Raw genomic sequence first — 15,143 nt, forward strand, 5'->3', positions numbered from 1 at the left:
AATGCGAGTTTTGTGAATTTTTTGGAAAATTAAAGTTACCCAAAACAACAAAGAAACGCGATACAGGTACCAAAATGAAAAGTGAAACTAGTGGAAAGTGAACAACTCTTCCAAAGTGGGACCATGGGTTACCAAATCAAGAAAAACGTGGCAGTTAATGACACGAAGCTTTTCATCCGCTCTAGATGTGATCTTGTTTACCAAATATTTGGAGATCGGAAAGCGGCAAGTGACGTTCACGATATGTTTGCTTCGTGGAAAGGAATAAGGTAGAAATGGAATGGTCATTCCATGAGAATTGAATAGAGTAAGAATAAGAATGGAATCATTATTTTTCAGATAGGTTTGTAGAATTTATAAAATTTGCCATTTCCAGGTACTATGAAATGGGCGGCTAATAAGTCCGAGGTCGTACTCTTGTTTACCATTATACAAGTATAGGAGAGAAATTTCGTACTATCCTTTAATGTTAGATAATCGAAGTGATTAAAGATCTAATAATGATCATAACTGGATGATTATTTTGTAATTTTTAACTATCAATGGTATAATTACGTTATAATTATTGTTCAGCTATTTAATAAAATCAGTTGTGATTGCAAATATAACGATTATAGTTAATTCGACTACTTTACATACAAATAATTGAATTATTATTGTTTTTTAAATTTGTAATAGAACTTGTAGTATATTAATAAATGACCTAGCAATCAAGTATAGTTTAGTTAAGACATTATGTTATGCTTACTAATCAAATAAATAGATTATACTCATTGTTTATTCACGATAACTTGAACATCTAAGAAACTGTAATATCTGAGTCTTCATGCATTCTTGGTGCAGTGGCAGCAAATGAGAAAGACGATAGGGCTCGACTAAGACTAAGAGGGGGAAAAGTGCAAAAAAGTCCTAAACCTTTTGGTTTTGTGCCGATTTAGTCATAAACCTTTTTTTGGTGCCGATTTAGTCCTAAACATTTTTACGATGTGCCAATTCAGTCTTTTCCAGCCAATTTTGGCCGAATTTTGCTTCTTGGATGCCGGTCGGTGATGTGGCCTGATCGGCGCGTGTACAATTTTTAATAATATTTAATATTTTTGAATATTTTTTATTTTTATTTTATTTTTCTCTTTTTTTTTTTTTTATTTTTATTTTTCTTCTCATCTTCTTCCTCTAGCCGGTTGCTTGGGAGCTCGGCGACAAACCAAAGGCGACAGTGGCGAGGTTGACCTCGCCGGCCACCTGCCGGTGGCCGCAAGGGCGGCTCCGGTGGCGAGGCTCGCCCTCGCCCGACCCAGCAAGGGTCGAGCCTCGCCCATGGCGGCGAGGGCAAGCCTCGCTAGCTCGGCGCGAGGCCGGACTCCTCCCGCTCTGTTCTCCGATCCCAATCTTGCCCTAGAAATTTCCTCCCTCCTCCGCTCGTCGTCATCGTCGTCGTTGTCTCTAGGGTCTACGGGAGCTCGGGGTGTCTTCGGTCGCGCGGCTCCGGCCTCGGATTTTCGCCTATTTCTCCCGCGGTGGCGATCCGTCAGGGGTGAGGGTTTTGTGATTCCTGGGGTTCTTCGAGGCAGCTGGCCTCGCGCCGAGCTGGCGGGGCTCGCCCTCGCCACCCAGGCCGCGAGGGTAGCCTCGCGGCCACTGGCGAGGTGGCCGGCGAGGTCGACCTCGCAGGCTGTCACGCCCCGAACCCCGAGCGCATGCCCATCCCTATTTGGTTGATAATAATTTGCGACTTCCCAAGACGAGTCGCCGACCCTTTCCATTTTATTGCACACGCGGAAGCGAAAAGAAATCCCCTGACAGTAATCATCTCGGGATAAAAAAGTAGGATACGAATTCATAAACAAACATGCTTTTATATTCACACTGAGTCATGTACAAAAGTCTATGGCCAAAAGACTACAAAAGACTAGCCTTCCAAAAAGAAGCGGTCCTAACTGACCTACGCTTCCAATCACCTCCTCTCAGCTCCAGGTCCTCCACTCGATGACCCTGAAAATGTTGTCCCACAACGGGGTGAGATATCATCTCAGCGAGTCTAAGTTGTAAACCCCAATTAGGAGGGAAATACGCCTAGAAGTGTCCTAATCACAACCACACATTCAAGGAGACTTACCTCATCTCAGATCCACCTTGCAGGTCAATATAATTTATATCACAGACATCATGAGAGCATGATCAACAATAAGCTCCAAATAACTGAAACGCCACACTTAATTAATCATGCGCTCCTAATTTTGATCTCGGATATATCATGGCCTATTCTCAATTTGGCGGTCTTCTAGCATTGCCGGGCATCGTCTCACCCCATTGAGCACGGCACGTTTCTTTATCATACGGCTTTCCCGAAGGAGCATAGGGTCTAGAATCTCTGCGCCTGGCTTCCGTTGTTCGGGGGTATCCCAAATAAGGATAACGTCCAGCTCAACAGCCCGGGACGATTTCTCTTAACCAACACACAATTACTCAAATATGGCCTAGGGCACCGTGCATTGCACTCAAATGCTTCAATTAAAATAGTGAGCCTGGCCTTTTTCTTCGTATTAGAAATTCACATGAAATTACTTGTATGTAGGTACACGGTCAACTTGACCCAGAAAAATTGATATTCTTCATTTTTGAAAACCCACTATTTCGTATAGTACTAAAAACTATTTTCGGTGTCAAAACTCGACACCCGGGATTTTCTAAATAAATATTGGAAATTCACAATTTTTGGAATTAAATACCAAAAATCCAATCATCACTCAATTTGTATAATTTAACACTCAATTGCAGAAATTAACCACACCATTGCAATCGGCACGAAATTCCGGTTACCGGCTATCTTGGCCTAATTTCCGGAAAAATAATTATTTATTAATTAATTTCGAAATTTAATTAATTAATTCAATTTAATTTCTAAAAATACTAATCTAGGCCAAAATTATTAAATTAAATACCAATACGGACTCGGAAAATTCCCGAACCCTTCTAGATAAACAGTACAATTTATTTAGGCCTTAGCTAAACCATGCTAACCACCTAACATGCTGAATTAAATAATTACATTTCTAATTTAATCTAACTAACCACCTAATTCCTAATAAAATAAATCTAAACACCCCTTAAACGTCATTAGCCTACTAAGCAGAGTTTAGAGTATAAACTCACCGGTGTATCGCGAAAAGGTTCACGCGACAACGCGACGGCGGGAAACCTTAATTTTCGGTGGTGTCGGTGAACTCTCGGACTAGGCCTAAAACTTGGCCCAACAAATCTCAGCCCAAATCTGAGATTTGTTTCCAACTTGGGCTGGGCTTCACTTGATTCGTGGGCTGAACTTCGGTGGACTTGGGCTTCAATTGACTTGCTGAATTGGGCTGAAGACCCAATTAATTGGACTGTTCTCTTGGGCTGCTGATGGACTTCAAATGGGCTGGCGTTGCGTGAAGATGGGCTGCAGAAAGATGGCAACTTGCTGGGCCGTTGATGTGGACTGAGCTTCGGTGATGTTGGGCCTGACTCGGTGAAATGAAGCCATGCGAAGGTGGGCAAGGGAAACGCGAGGCAGCTTCGGTCTTCGCTGCTGGATCCGCGGACGTGAGAGGTGGCAGCTGAGACGTTGCTGGCGCGATCGAGCTGGCCATTTGCTCGATGAAGACACACGGCAGTAGGGTCAACAAAGCAGGAACTCAGCTGACTTCGGTGGGCTTTGGAGATGGTAGCGCGGCAAGACCGAAACTGTTTCGGTGGAGAAGCTGGTCGAACGGATTGCTGGCTTCACTGGCGAGCTGGTGGAGAAGACACGAGGAGGGGCAGAAAACGTGGACTACTGCGGTCAGTTATGGGAAAGATGAGCTGATTTGTTGACTCATGTGCTGGCGTCGATGGAAGCAGACAGAGAAGCAGCTTCGGCCACTTGCTGGAACGTGGAGCTTGACCGAAGAAAATGAAGAAGACGGACGTGTGGTGCGGGCGTGGGCTACAAGTGTTGGATATATTATTAATATAGTCCAAAATAATATGTTCGTATACAAGCCCAATAGGTAAAAGCATGGTTATTTGGGTGTATGGGCGAAGCCCAATAACGTGCATATAAAAACTCTAGGGTTTCCTGCTCTTTGGAGAGTATTGCTGTTGAGCGTTCCAAACTTGGCGTCTCTTGGTGTAATATTTCAAGCAACTACTTCTTCTTTCTCAAACCTATTACCTCCAACAATCTTGAAATATTAGGTTCGTGTGTCGGATTTGAGCGAGTAAAGTGTGTTCTTGAAGATTTCGTCAAGACGAACTCGCGGCTGTAATTTACTTTCGATTTCGACGGTGATATTGGCCGGGATCTGAGTTTGAAGATTCGGGTGACCGAAATCTTTGATTCAAAAACCCAAAAATTATAGCCAATTTAAGAGGGTGAAACCACTTGGGCTTTGATCTACTCGTCGCTACGAACGTTTTGAGTGGTCACTCACGTCAATCGGAGGTCGGACGGAGAAGTTATGGCACCGGAAGTTTCCATATGAATTTCTAGCGAATTTTGGGGACGAAATTTCTAGCAAATTTCGGGGGGCGAAATTTTTCAGCGAGTTTCAGCAACAAGGGCAGTCCATCTTAAGGTTTTTGGGCGCTCCAAATCCGTTTTTGGGGTTTGTTTTGGCAAATTCCATCTCTACAGAGCGGTTTGATCAAGGTTAGGGGAGTTATTTAACTTTGTTGCTCTGAGGACTTCAAGGTGCACTCTTTCTAACACTTTGCTTTGATTAAAATGGCAAAGCATAGTTCCTATGATATTATAAAGTTGCAATCTTTTGATGTTACTGAATTTCATGGCTGGAAATTACATGTTCAATTTGGCATGAAAGAACGTGACATATTCTATACTGTATTGAGCGATTTTACATCTACCACTGAAGATGTGAATGAATATCAATGAAACAAAGATGATGATTTTTGTAGAGATTACTTGCTGAACTCTCTAAATGCTAATTTGGCTATGACTTATAGTGAGTATAAGACGGCGAAAGAGATATGGGATCACTTGAACGCTCGGTTCAAAAACAAGAGGGTTATCTAAAACCCTCTAGCGGAGAAATTCTTTGACTTTAAATTCATTATGAATTCAAGCATCACCTCTCGAGTTAGTTGAGTTTGAGAACACGAGGAACAAGCTGAAAAATGATAATTCGATATGTCCGATAATCTCTTTGTTGGTCTTGTGTTGAGCAAGCGCCAAGCGAATGGAGTTCTTTCAAGGCGAAATGCACAAATTGAAGATACGGATGGGATTGGATGAATTAAAGAGGTATATTCACATTGATGATCAAAATATCACTAGGAAGAGTTTGGAACAAGTGGGACAACAAAAGTTAGTTGCCAACTTAGTTTCACACTCCAATAAACCTCAGAAAAAGTCCAAGTCACCAAAAGGCGAATCCTCTTTACAGTTAGAGGCCAAAAAGACTATCTTCAAAAAAGAAGAAGAAGGGCAAGTGTCATAACTGTGGAAAGTGGGGTCCTTGGGCAGCGAGTGTAAGTTGCCAAGGAAGCCAAATAACGACACACCACATAATGAGGCCAATATGCTAATTAGAGGATCTGAGCCTTGAGCCTTTATTGGAATGACGAAGAATAGAAAGGCAAGCATCTCTTCTGAGTGGTGGTTGGATAGTGGTGCTACTTGTCATGCTACAAATGACAAGAATTTACTCACTGAGGTCACAGAAGTGAAAGACACTGTGGAAAATTGCAATGGTGGTGAGGCAAAGGTGACTCATGTTGGAGCTGCAAATTTGGTGATTTCTTCGGGTAAATTACTAACTCTAAAACATGTTAGAGTAGTACCTTTACTTAAGAAGAATTTAATATCTATGAGTTTACTTGATAAAGCTGGTATGTCTTTTCAACTATGAATGGTAGAGTAACTTTATCTGTTAACTCATATTATTTTGGTTGTGCATTCATGGTTAATGGTATGTATAGGTTGAGTTTAAATGCTGATAGCATAAACCATGTGAATTCTACTTTGATTGATCCAAAGTTGCTACACAATAGACTTGGACATGTGAATTACAGGAAAATGCAACATTTAGCTAAAACTCATAACATTCCATTAGATACTTCTATTCGATTTGATAAGTGTGAAGTGTGTGCACAGGCTAAAATTACTAGAAAACCCTTTAAATTGATTTCTAAAAGCACACAACTTCTTGAGCTAATACATTCGACATTTGTGATTTTAGAAATTACATTACTAAAGGTGGTCGGAAGTATCTAATAACATTCATAGACGATTTTTCTAGATATTGTTATGTCTATTTGTTGAAATCGAAAGATGAGGCTTTTGAAAAATTTAAGATTTTCAAGTCTAAAGTAGAAAATCAACTCAACTTGAAAATTAAGAGGTTTAGGAGTGATAGAGGATGAGAATATACTATGTCAAGGTTCAAGGAATTTTGTGCTTCAAAGGTATAATACTTGAAACCACTTTGCTCCTTATTCACCCCAATCAAATGGTGTTGCGGAGCGTAAGAATAGAACGTTAACTGAAATGTTAAACTCTATGTTACTTACAGGTGGCATGCCTTCCTCCCTGCGGGGAGAAGCAGTTCTAGCGCTAATCACATCTTGAACAGGTTGCCGCACTCTAAGTTGTCCATGACACCTTATGAGATATGGCATAAGCGCCCTTATAGATATGATACTCTTAAGACTTGGGGCTGTATTGCTTATGTAAGTATACCTCCTAAAAAACCTAAGGTGGGATCTAGAACTATTACTTGTGTATATCTAGGTAGTGCGAGAAGATAGCGCTGCAAATAGGTTTTTAGATCTATCTACTAACACGGTGATAGAATCTAGAGATGCGGTGTTCTTTGAAAACAAGTTTATAAGAGATCAAGGCTTGAATGTTTCCGGATCTACAGATATGATTTCAGAATCTCTGTAGAATCTGAAGTAGGCCCTTCGACACTAATTCCACACGAGTTGGCTATTGAACCAATTCCAGTTAGAGTATCTACAAGAGAGAGAATTCCCAAAAGTTTTGGTGAAGACTTTGTTGCTTACCATCTTGAGGATGATCCATTCTCCTATCAGGAAGCAATGAGATATAGGGAATCTCTACTATGGGCAGAAGCCATAGATGATGAAATGAGCTCTCTGCTTTCTGAGAATCACACTTGGCGGCTAGTAGATTTGCCAAAAGGGGCTAAAGCTATAGGCTGTAAATGGGTGTTGAAGAAGAAACTGAATAGTGATGGATCAATAGCCAGATACAAAGCACGCTTAGTAGCTAAAGGCTATAAACAACAGAGTGGAATAGACTATTTTGATGTCTATTCACCTGTGTGTCATCTATCAACTATAAGAATTCTTCTTGCTTTGGCATCTATTGAACACTTTGTAGTGCATCAAATGGATGTAAAAATAGCTTTCTTAAATGGGGATTTAAATGAGGAAATTTACATGGAACAACCGGAAGGATATGTTATGAAAGGTCTTGAGGACAAAGTTTGTAAATTAAATAAATCTCTATATGGTCTTAAACAAGCACCTAAGATGTGGCATCTTAAATTTGATGAAGTGGTAAAGAGTTATGGCTTTCGGTCTAGTTATTCGAGATAAATGCCTTTACCATCGTTCTATGTCAAATAAGATAGTCATCATTTGCTTGTATGTTGATGACATGTTAATTCTTGGTTCGATCATTACGTAGTGAGTGACGTGAAAGCTACTTTAGCTAAAGAATTTGACATGAAAGATCTTGGTATTGCTAATACCATTCTTGGTATGAAAGTAAGCTTTGAACGGCAAGTCATCTCCCTTAGCCAGACTCATTATATTGAGCAACTACTTTCTACTTGGGGATACGATAAGTGTAAATCGAGTGAGACACCATGTGATTATAATAATAGGCGAGTCCTAATGAAGGGACCAGCGTGGATCGGTTAAAGTACTCGAAAGCGATTGGTAGTCTCATGTATGCTATGAGTTGCACTAGACCCGACATAGCCTTTACGGTTGGTATCTTTGAGTCGTTTTACTAGTAATCCTAGTAAAGAGCATTGGGATGCCCTTAATAGGCTAATGAGATACCTTAAAGGTACTAAAAATTATGCGCTTAATTATTCTGGTTATCCTCCAATTGTGGATGGATATTCTGATGCCTCATGGTGCTCAGATATTGGAAATAGTAAGTCCACTAGTGGGTATGTATTCACTTTGGGTGGAGCTGCTGTACTTGGAAATCCAAGCGACAGACTTGTATTGCATTGTCGTCTATGGAATCGGAAATTTTTGCTTTACCTCGGCGGTGAAGAGCGAGTGGATAAAGAATCGATTATGGATATTCCTTTGACTCGGCTAAAGATTAATTCTTTAAGCCTATTTTGTGATAATCGAGCAGCTGTCCAAGTCGTCAAGAATACTCTCTTTAATTCAAAGAGAAGACATGTGAGGCGAGACATGCGTTGTTGAATTATCTGAGAGAACAAGGGTTATCACCTTGATCGATGTGAGATCGAAGGATAACATAGCCGAAACTCTCACCAAAGGTATGCCTAAAGATCGATTATTCAAAACAGTGGGGGGGGTTAAAGACTATATAGGCAAGTCTTAACTACCATTTACTTACCTGTGTTTTGAATTATCAAATCTTTCTTTATTGGCTACAATAATAAGGCATTGATGTTCTTACTAATTGAAGAGGGTGAGTTGTCTCATTCCAAATTTGATGAAGATGACTTTAACCTAATTCAAATGTTCTATACTTTCTAAAAATTGTATCATTCTTAAAGACTATATAGGCAAGTCTTAACTACCATTTACTTACCTGTTTTTGAATTATCAAATCTTTCTTTATTGGCTACAATGATAAGCACATTTATATGTTTCATTGATGTTCACGATTCTTGACTAATTGAAGAGGGTGAGTTGTCTCATTCCAAATTTGATGAAGATGACTTTAACCTAATTCAAATGTTCTATCTGGAAAAATTGTGTCATTCCAAACTTGATGATACAATTCAACTAGATTGGACTATCCTTTTTGGTTAAATGATCTCATTCCAAACTTGATGCTAGATTATTTGACTTTAAGGAATCGTAATTGTGACATTCCAAATTGAAACATAGAAACAATTGTTTACATAAAAGCCTATTTGTCTTGTTCTTAATTGAAACTTGATATTACATGACTAGGTTGTTGTAAGTGACTTGACTATTGGTCTTGTTCTTTGAAACTAGACAATAGTTATTCTCCTACAAATAAACTTAAGTTGATGGCTCTTTGTAAATCACATTGTTTAGGTCTTGTTCATAATTTATGAAACTGGCTTGATGCTTATGACATGATATTATGATGCTTTATGACATCAATATATGTTCTTCTCCGCCTAATGGAATGGTGCTAAGTTTTTATTCAAATGATTGAATTCATGATAATATGAAATTCATATTTGACATTCTACAGGGGATGGCAGAGATGGAGGAGAGCTTAATGAGTGGAATCCTGACCAGGATGACTTACTTGATGAATGAATATATATCACTTAGAGCGTGTGGGGACTTGACAGTTTACCTGCTATTGCCTATTTTGATGAAGTTCATTTACTTGAGACTTGCATTTTGCTATTTCTATTTTGTGGACATTATTATGCTTGTTTCTTATATTTGTAAGGCCTTAGACTGTTTTGACTAGCCTACTTATACTTGATTAATATGCATATATTGGTTGTGAACGAATTTGAGATTTATTTTGGGATTTGGATTTTTAATCTCGGAAACAGATTCATGATAAGAATGATTCACTTATTTAGTTTGCACATGATGATTTAGTTTAATACTTTATTGCTGGAATACTCTTTGACCGATCCGAGTTGATTGTCTTGGACTGAATGTGGATGGACTGAATGTGGATGATTCATGTTTGTTTGAACATTACACTGACCAACTTATTGGATTGTGCTGTATGGTGAACATAGGAGGAGATTGTTGGATATATTATTATTATAGTCCAAATAAAATGTTCACATACAAGCCCAATAAGTGAAAGCATAGTTATTTGTGTCCATATGGGCGAAGCCAATAACGTGCATATAAAAACTCTAGGGTTTCCTTCTGTTGGAGGTAACAACTTGTTGAGCGTTCCAAACTTGGCGTCTCTTTGGTGTAATACTTCAAGCAACTACTTCTTCTCTCTCAAACCTATTACCTCCAACAACAAGCGGTCAACTACTGGGCTTCGCGGGCTTAAGGTTGACCAAGAGCTGCTGGTAGAGGGACAAGTGGCGAGGATGAGGGGAATTCGGTGGATGGGCAGGCGTTTTTAGTGGGGGTGTCATTGCAGAGGAGAAGACCGAAATGCAGAAGCTGAACAATGAAAATGAAAGTGAAGTAGCACACGGATGAGAAGAGGTCGACGCTGTGGTGTGTGCGGGGCTGTGAGCATCCGAAGGAGGGGGATGAATCGTGAGGTAGAAGCCAGCCAAAAAGGGAAGATTAGTCAACAACCTTAGCCACTCCATTAATTGGATGTTCCCCTATTACTTTCCAATCAAATATCCACCAAAGTAATCCAATTTAAGTGCAAAATTCCATCCCCAATTATTGATCCGAATTTCACTAATTTTTAGGATAAATTTCTTCACTCAATTTCCCAAATTGAGGTCCAGTCTCGATGAAGAAAAATCCTGAACGATTTTCTATAAATCCGACACTCACATGCTTGGCTTGAAAGTCCAAATTTCCTTTAATTTGGCCCATCCAAATTTCCGCAAATTTTCTGCGGCATCCGATTTGATTTTCCGTAAAAATCCCGGAATCTCTAAAAGATCTTCGGAGAATGAGTCGACGTTCCTAAAATAACTTGTGACACCACAGAACTTTTAATTTCTGAAATCAGGTTCAAATTCGCGATTATTTTCAATCCGGCGCGCTTTTAGCGTGACCTAGTCTACCGGGTAACTTTTATGAATTTTTTTGGTGCAATTGACCCGTAATCGATTTATCTCGAGTCACAATGTATATCTTCGACACATTGGCAACCATCGATTGTCGTGAAAATCTCGAGATTTCAATTACGGGCACCGGGTACTAAAACGACAAAAAATCAATTTAGTGCCGATCGATAAGAATTTTTCAATCAAGTGGAATCACCCACAATTTGATCACATATCTCAGTCGAATCGACCTATCTCTAATTTCTTATCGATCTTTGACGGTGTCGTAATGACCCTTGCAGATCAACACGGTCGAGCAGTCGATTCTTGGTCGAATTCTCAAGTCTAATTGCATTTAAATTCCTTAATTGCTTCCCCAGATAGTCCAGTTATCTCGTGAGTGATCAGCTCAGAGAATAACACTATTAGCGTTTCGATGAAAGACCCGATTTATTTAATCGAAAACAAATTCTGAAAATTCAGGCTGTCACACCGGCCGTCGCCTCTGGCCGGTCGCCGAGCTCCGATGACCGGCTGGAGGAAGAAGATGAGAAGAAAAAAGAAAAAAAGAAAGAATAAAAATAAAAATAAAAAGAGAAAAAAATAAAATAAAATAAAAAATATTCAAAAATATTTAAAAATATTAAAATATTATTAAAAATTGTACACGTCAACGCCCGATCAGGCCACGTCAGCCGCCCGATGTCCAGTCAGCAAAATCCGGCCAAAATTGGCCGGAAAGGACTGAATTGGCACAACGTAAAAATGTTTAGGACTAAATCGGCACCAAAAAAAGGTTTAGGACTAAATCGACACAAAGTCAAAAGGTTTAGGACTTTTTTGGCACTTTTCCCCTAAGGAGGTGAAGGTGCTGGCAGTATATGACTCGAATTGAACTGTCAAAATACATAAACTCCTTTACTTGTCACCTGAACCGATCGGTTTAATTTAGGCCGATTCGGGTATTTTTGTTCCAGAAGAGGTACGGAGACGCCCACAATAATAACCAATAAAATTTATATACGAATACAATGAATGTTAATGACTTTGTTAGCTAAGAGATTTGTAAAATCATCACCCTAAAGAGAAATCAATTTGGTAGGTGTTATGTTCCCTATAGGTATGATTGACTTTAGACATGACAATTGTTCATCATGATCTCAAACATGTAGAAAGTTAATGAGTAACTAATAAACTGTAAACAAATGAGAAAATAATAATTGAGTCAGTAACATGTAAAATTTTAAATTTGTATACTCATGATAAATTAACCATAAATTAAAATATCGATCTAGTACACCTATAATAAATTTATCCACTAGTTTCCATTAAATTTTACGTTTGAATTGATGAGTTAGATGATATGTGGCAATTGACAAGTGTAGTGCATTTGGTTTAGCTTTTCAAGAAGCTTTCAACCTCTAAAGCCCTCTAGAGAAATGCTAGAGCGTTGGACAAGTATTTTGAAATTGTTTTCGGCCAAATGCTAATATTAGAAATGCTAAAAATCCAATACTACTCCCACATAGCCTTGTGAAGTAGCATTTATGGAATGCTGAAACTAAAATTAAAATATTTGTTTTTTCCTTTCAAAACTACCCTTACTAATTTTTTAGATTTCGATTTTGCCCCTTATTGTCTTTGTTCATATTCTTCACATAAGAGTGGCTAGCGAAGGGTTGGCAAGGGTCCAACAAAGGGATGGTGAGGGTCACGTGACCCAAGTGACCTCTGCAAGAGGTCACATGACCTTAGGCGACTGCCACCTAGGTCTTGCAACTAAGGCAGCCATCCCCTAGGTTGTGCGACCTCAGCCGATGACTGTTGGTGCCAGACTTGGCTCACCGAAGCTGGCACGGGGTTTGGGTACTTTTTAGTTAAAAAATATAATAATTACAACTAAAGCCCATTATAAAAGTTTTTTTGGCCAAACACCACTTGAACTCAAAGTCCCTTTGTAAAGAATTTTTAACAAATACAATTTGCATCTCCTTAAATAATTTGGTTTTCAACATTTGCAGTATATCCAAAACTCATTTGCAAAGTTGGACCAAACACATCTGTACTAGTTTGAACTTCTATACTTCATTTGTCATAAGTGTATCAATTTGTGATTTTTTTGTGATATTAATCCAATTTAACATGATTAATTAAGGGTAAATTTGTCAAAAATGTATTGGTTTGGAGTTTTTGAATGTCAAAAATTAATTTAATGTAAAATTTTTACAAGCATACTGGTTTGAGATATTTGATAGTCAAAAAATTAGTATGGAGTAAATTTGTCACAAGTGTACCGGTTTGAAAATTTTTGTGGTATTGACCTAAAATAATTAAATTAACATTAAAATGGTGGACTAGCATCATTGTGAATAATCTTCTTTAATGCACATTCTATATAATTAATCATTGAAAAAATAAAAAGGTCAAGAAATTGTCTAGAATCAAAGCAAAATCCATAGTAACTGAAACTTAAAAGATAAAATTTCATTCATATTCTTGGTGTTCACGTCTTTAAGAAATATTGTTTATATTATTGTAGGAGATAAATTCCATTGTCAGAAGTGCCATCGCAAGCTAGGACTGCTATGGAGGAAACTTAATTAAAGTAACAACCTGTTTGGTTGCGCTGATGGAATAAGGGTATAATACAGGAGCTATTATTACGTTGTAATGTAGTCAAGTTAAGGTTAATATCACAAAAAAAAAAAAAAAACCTCAAATTATTTCAATTGTGGCACAAATACCTTCGAACTTTTTTTATTTTATTTTATAAACTTGCCATACCCTAAATTTTGTTTGTGTCATAAAAAACCGAAACTTATATATGTGTGACAATATATAACCTAGATAAAACTGAAATAGAGGGTTTATATATCTTACATGTATAAGTTTGAATTTTTTTCCTGAAAAAATAAAATGAGGATATTTGTGTCATCAAGTATGTTTAAGATTTTCTGTAGCACAAAAAAAATTAGACTATATGTATCACTGAATGTAAATTTTGAATTTTTTGTGACAAAAAAAATTGGAATAGGTATAGTTTGAAATTTTTTGTGGATTTGCCCCACAAGTAATAATTATAGTGTTGATCGGTTTAAGTAACGTAATACATATAACACTATTTGGTTTCTTGAATGACATTTGTAATAAGTGAAGATTCCAAGATACCCCCGACATTAGAATTTGAGGAAATATATTGATCATCACTTTTATAGTGAATCATAATTTGTGAATTGAATGCTCAATATACATACACACGTATATATATTATATAGATATTACTAGATATGTAATTTACATTACCATGTCAAATACTAATCTATTTGTTAATATTTATTTACCATTATGAAACATTTTTAAGACTAATACCACAAAAAAAACCAAACTAGTGCATTTTCGTCACATATATCCCGAACTATGTGGCATGAGTGTACCAATTTAGGAGTTCTTGTGACATAAAAATTAATTTAAGGTAAATGTGGCGTGAGTATATCAGTTTGAGATTTCTAACGGTATTAGGCCAAAATATAAGCACATCATTAAAATGAATATCGCTTTGATAGCTAACCCCAAGTGTAGCTACTTCATATGTTTTATCAAGAAACTTCAAGTTTATGGATAATTTTTATCTACTATTTTTAATAATTTAAAATATGATTATAATTAATGTTGCGCTTAAAATTAATCATATACCATGTGATTATAATGAAATTAAAATTTATTATTACATATTTAATTTTACGATTGTATGTCAATTCGAGCATTAATTAATACTATTGACAATCAAGATAGTCATTGTATTATGACTAATATGGTTTAATCACAAACATTTTTCTAGTGGTTTAATAATATGAATGATTCTGAGTACAATAAATAATTACATGTTATCTATTATTTAATTATTGTGAATGAAGTCTACCTATGAGGTTATTCAATAATAGTATTCGATGTTGTCATCATATATAAAGTTAAATGTAAAGTAGAAAATAGAATTGGGGAATTTCAATATATTTCGATATATTATAATAATGAGTACATTGGCCTCTTTATAGGCTTTAGGAGATGACCATCAGTACACAATCAAAAGAGACATATGTACAGTCTTTAGATATACAAAAAACTAATAGATATATTGTAGTTATTTCTAATATAGGAAAATATCTTAAAGAATTATCATACTTATCTTTAACACATAATATAAATAAGTTTCATCAGTCTTATCATACG

This window comes from Eucalyptus grandis, chromosome 7 (assembly GCF_016545825.1).
Source record: "Eucalyptus grandis isolate ANBG69807.140 chromosome 7, ASM1654582v1, whole genome shotgun sequence".
Classification (NCBI taxonomy): Eukaryota; Viridiplantae; Streptophyta; class Magnoliopsida; order Myrtales; family Myrtaceae; genus Eucalyptus; species Eucalyptus grandis.